Genomic DNA, 6000 nt, shown 5'->3' with positions numbered 1-6000 from the left:
GAAAGTTTTGCATTTGAGATTCAATTTCCTGAATTTCAAATGATGATTTGTGTCTTTACCTTCTCATGGGGTCTAGCAGGCATATACCTGACATATAGAGGGTGTTGCAGCTTGTGTCCGGGGCCTACTTTGGAGACATACTCCCCACTTTCCTCCCCCACACCTCCTTGCTAAGATAACTTTCATTTTGTCAACTAATCACTCTCTTCTACAGGGAACTATGCTCTTTACAAAAGTCTGAACCAGAAGACAAATCTCTATTTGTCTAAATTAATCATTGTAATGATGTTCCCCAAACCAATGTCATGTAACTTAATTCTGATCAATGAGATGTAAGGGTGAGTCTGCAGATGTGGCTTCTGGGGAGGCTGCTTAGCTCTTAAAGTAACAGCAAAGGATAGTCCTTTTGCTTTCTTATGGACATGGATATGGGGAGACGTGATGCCACAGCTGTCTTGTAACTGAGAGAAAGCTAGCCAAACACTAAGAAAGGCAGAATAAAAGTTCAAAAGTATGAGTCCTTCCAGACACATTCTAGTTACTGAATTAACTAACTCAGAGCCACCCTGAAGCAATCCTACCTTGTTTCACTCTTCGATATAAGCAGTAACAAGGCCCTTGTGTGGTTTAAATCCTTCTGAGTTGGGTTTTCTGTTACTCAAAGCTGAAAATATTTCAATTGATACGGAAGGTAAAGAAAATGTTTGTTGAATTGAATTCAGTTAGAAATATCGTGTGAGGTTTTGTAAGTAGACATAAAAGTCTAGAAGAAAAGGTAAAAGAGGTAGTCGGGGGCCTGGTTATGTAGAATTTAGGATCTGCATCAAAGCTTTGCAGTGATGAGAAGTCTTAAGTGATTTTGAACAAGAAACTAATATTTGATTCTGCTGTTTTAAATTCATTTCTTATGCCTTCAAAATTGTTTTAGCTACCCTTTTACAGTTAATTCTTTATATATTATAAAGCTGTTTTGCTTTCATTCTTTCTGTCTTTTCCCTTAGCCATTTGTCTTCCTATTGATCTTCTACAAGTCTTATGATTTTAACATTAATGCTATTAATCCAGCTTTGGACATTTGACCTTCTTTCTCTTCTGTGTTTTCTTGTATTTACTCCTTGGCATTGTGTATGCTTTTCAGGGCTGTTAGTTTCTCCAAATATAAAACTCTTTTAAATGTGTGGGGTCAGGGCCAGGGCTACATTTACTAAAGTGGATATAAATAAAATTGAAGAATCTCTTTGCAAAGTAAATCATTGGTCTTGAATTAACATTTCAGTGTAAATTAAATTTCCATACTTAAGATGGACATTTAAAAAGGCTGACCTACACGTAAATACATTGTTTTCTATTTTCTCTTTTTAATAATGTGGAACCTTTAGATTTTTCTTTGAAGATATAAGTTTGTTACTTTTGCAGTTGAGTAAAATTTGGAATTTGGTTAAAATACAATTTATTTGAAATTGAGATACTCTTTCCAATCCATTTCCCTTCCATTATGTTTTGTTTTATCTCATATTCTCTGAAATATGCCTGCTTAAACATTTAAGCAGTGCTTATCAAAGATTTCTAGACTTCATTTCTTTGATCAATTGAAATATAATTGTCTATATCACACGAACATTTGGTTTCAAACTTGTTAGCTGTTCTACATTTGGGAAATTGTAAAGTTGTGTTATTGAATATTAGTTGAACTATGAGGCATTCAATAGGCATACTGATGTGATAATATCAGTGGAAAAAATTCAGACTTTGATTTACTTAAAGTTCAGTGACTTGATTGAGAAAAGAGACACAGGAGATAATGACCTGACTTTCAGTGGACTAGGATGTACCTTATTATCTTCAAATACTTTATTCTCCTTTTTCTGACCGTGAGGTTTTAACAGTGGTTCCTTCCTGTAGCCTGAAGCCTTAGTGGGAGAATGATCCTTCTTAACTTTCTTTCTAGAATGGAAAGGCAAAAAAAGAGTTTCTTTCTCTCCCTATTTTAAGGGTCATAAATTATCTTCATTTTGTTTTATCTGAGAAACCCCTGCTGATCAGCTTCTAGAAGGTAGAAGGCAAATGTTTTCTAAATGAATTTTTATATTCTCTGCTAAAGCATATATCAGTGCAGTTATCGTAAGATTGTCCCATCTTTTCCTTTTCATTTTTTTTTATTTTTTGAAACAGAGTCTTGCTCTGTCATCCAGACTGGAGTGCAGTGACACAATCTTGGCTCACTGCAACCTCCAACTCCCAGGTTCAAGCTGTTCTTCTGCCTCAACCTCCCAAGTAGCTGGAATTACAGGCACGTACCACCAAGCCTGGCTATTTTTTGTATTTTTGATAGAGACAGGGTTTCACTATGTTGTCCCGGCTGGTCTTGAACACTTGATCTTAAGTGTCCGTCTGCCTTGGCCTCCCAAAGTGCTGAGATTACAGGCATGAGCCACGACACCTGGCCTGACTGCCCTGTCTTTTCCAGGCAAAGCCCAGAGCATAGTTGTGTTATTTCAACAACACAATATGTTTATTCATTTAATTACTTACTCATTGATTATTCACTGTATAAGACCCTGTGATGTATTTTAATGTGCATACTCTCATTTATTCTTTATAACAATTTGTGAAATAGGCTTCACTGTTATTCCCATGTTACAGATTAAGAAATGAGAAGCCCAGAGCTCAGAGAGATCGTAACTTGCTTAACATTTCACTGCTTATTTGGTTGTTTAAAATCATTCATTCGGAAACCAGTGAGCATAAAGTGATAGGCAGTTTTGAAATAACAAAATGAAGGGCATGTTCAGTAGTATTAAACGATGTAGAAAACACACAAAATGGAGGAAAGAGAGAAGTCCCCAGGAACGCTGATTTTATTATTTTGCCATGCCCTAGCTTGTGAAGCAGCCTTTTCCAAAAGCCATGCCCTGTGCAGTCTTGTGCTCAGAGAAAAAGGCACAACTGAAAAGTCTACACAGATAGTTTTTCCTCCTCACTTCCATACTATCACTCTTGACCACATTTGCCCAACTTTGTACCAAGATTATAGCTATAGCTGGTACCTGTCAAATTATCATCTAACTATCACTGTTTTCTCATCTCAATCCATCTTGCATTTAGTTGCCAAATAAAGTTACTCTAATCAAACATCTGAAATACTGCCTACTCTCTTGACTTCTAAGTATTACCTGTTCCAGTTCTCTTTGCTGTTTTGTTACCTTGCTGAGATATCTTGTTTCTTTATCTTAGGCTCAAGAGTTTTCAATTTGCCTCGAGTGTCCAGAAATTGTGGTGTCACTTGGATACCAGTTCTTCTTTATCTGATTGTTTTGTTGTTTCAGAATCTGCTTCTGTGTCATATTTCCCAAGATCTTCCTCCCCAACACCCCTGGTAAGAGTGAGTGTGTCAGTATCCATTCACTGCCACTTACTCTCTACTCAATATTTTTAAATAACCAGGAAATACAACAGTTTGACACATTTTTGTTAAGATATTTCTTAATAGTGTTGTGTTAAAAAGAATTATATGATCTTGACCATTTTACTTTTTAATTGCTGTTTATATTTTGGCAATCCTCACTCTTTCTTTTATTTTCTCTTTTTTAGAGACATAATGTCACTCTGTCATCCAGGCTGTAGCACAGTGGAAATATTTTAGCTCACTTCAACCTTGGCTTTCTGGCCTCAAGCGATACTCCTGCCTCAGCATTTGTAGTAGTTGGTACTTACAGGAGCATGCCACCGAACCTGGCAAACTTTTCTTTTTTTTTTTCTTTTTTTTTTTTTTGTAGAGATGAGGTCTCCTCATGTTACCCAGGCTGATCTCGAGCTTCTGTTCTCAAGTGATTCTCCTGCCCTGGCTTCCCAATGTGCTGGGATTACACGTGCTAGCCTGGAGATTTTCTTTTCTAAAGCTTGTAAATTATAAATTCAATTTCTTTAATTTGAATAGGACTGTTTAATTTGTCTATTTCATCTTGGTTAAGTTTTAGTAGTTTGTGAATTTTAAGAAATTGGTCCATTTCCTCTAAATTGGCAAATTTATGAGTGTAAAGTTGTTTATAGTGTTTCTTTATCTTTTTAATATATTCAGGATTTGTTGTGATATGCACCATCAAGCCTGATACTGCTGATTTAGGTCTTCTCGCTTTATCCTCCTATATCTTACTAGATGTTTATCAATATTATTGATTTATTTCTGAATCACCAACCAGCCCTTTGCTTCATTAAGTTTCTCTGCTATATTCCTATTTTTGGCTTCAGATTTCTGCATGTATACTTGTTATTACTTTCCTCTGCCTCTGATGTGTTTATTTTGCTTTTATTTTTATGTGTTCTTGACGGGGGGACATAGTTATTGATTTGAGAAATTTTCTCTTTTCTAATGCATGGATTCAGTTCTATAAATTTCCCTCAACTGTTTTACGTTTCCACACAAAATTTGATATGTTTTGTTTTCATTTTTATTCAGTTCAGTGCATTATTTGATTTTTTTTGAGACTTTCTTGCCCTGAGACTTATGTAGAAGGTGTTGTTTATATAACACATATTATCTTGTGTTTGTTGATATACCTATTATCTTTCTTTTATTGATTTCTAGTTTCATTACATTGGGATCAGAAAACTGACACTCTATGTGATTTTAGTTCTTTTATATTGATTAATATTTATTTTATAAAACAGGATATAATCTACGTTTTGTTGTTGCTGCTGCTTTTGTTGTTTTGAGACAAAGTCCACTCTGTTATCCAGGCTGGGGTGCAGTGATGCAATCACTGCAGCCTTGACCTCCTGGGCTCAAGTGATCCTGATCTATCCTGAATACTCTCTGAGCACTTGAAAATAATGTGTATTCTACTGTTGCCAGATTGAATGTTCTATAAATGTTATCTAGATCTTGTTGGTGGATAGCATTGCAAAACCCTTCTATGTTCTAACTGATTTCCTATCTAGTAGTTCTATCAGTTGCTGAGAGTAAGATATTAAAGTCACTAGCTCTAAAGGTAGATTTGTCTATCTCTTCTTTCAAACAGACTTTGTGTCACATATTTTATATTTTGAATCTCTGTTGCTGAGTACATCATACACACTCAGGATTGCTATATGTTCTTACTCCCTCTTTTCTTTTTTTTCAGTTTTGATGTCTACTTTATTTAATATTAATATAGCCAGTCCTGCCTTTTTTATTAAGGTTTGTTACATACTTTTCCATTCTTTTCCTATTAGTTTAGCTATGTTTTAATATTTTAAGTGAGTTTCTTATAAACAGCACAGGTTTTTTTTTTTTTTTTTTTTTTTTTTTTTTTTAAATCCATTCTGCCAATCTCTGAACTTTGGTATATTTTGACTATTTACATTTAAATAATTGAATTTATCATCACTGCCATAAGAAAATACCACAGAATAGGTGGCTTAACCAACATAATATATGTTCTCACAATTTGGGAGGTTAGAAGTTCAAGATCAAAGTATCACTAGTTTTGATTTCTTCTGATGCACCTCTCTTTGACTTGTAGATAGCTGCCTTCTCACTATGTTCTCTGTTTATGTCTGACTTTTTGTTTGTTTTTTTATGTGTGATTTGGATTGCAGAATTCTCCAGCACTCAGTCTGATGGTAGAGGAGAGACCATAAAAAAAACCCATGAGATTTACTATGTTGTCATGAATCAGTTCCTGAAGTTCCTAGCCAGCTCCCTCCTTCCAGTTTTTAGTGTCTTTATCGGATGAAGAATGTTAAGGGTATTTTGTATTTAGAGGGGAGCATCGGGAAATAGTAAGTGTATGCCATACTGTTCTGAAAACTGAAGTCTCCCAAAATCTTTTCATCAAGACATGTCTGCTGATAACTTTGGCTTTCTATCTAAAATTTTTGCAATGAGTCACGCATATCATCATTGGCCTTTATGTAATAGCTGATAAGAAGTAACACCAACCTTCTCTCTGCTTCTGTGCTATTGTATTGTTCAAAAAAAAGAAAAGAAAATCTGTGACTTAACCCTTTTTCCTGGACAAG

The sequence above is a fragment of the Sapajus apella genome, unplaced genomic scaffold (genome assembly GCF_009761245.1).
Source record: "Sapajus apella isolate SASKATOON/1434 unplaced genomic scaffold, GSC_monkey_1.0 scaffold57, whole genome shotgun sequence".
Taxonomy (NCBI): Eukaryota; Metazoa; Chordata; class Mammalia; order Primates; family Cebidae; genus Sapajus; species Sapajus apella.
This window is presented reverse-complemented; position numbering follows the sequence as displayed.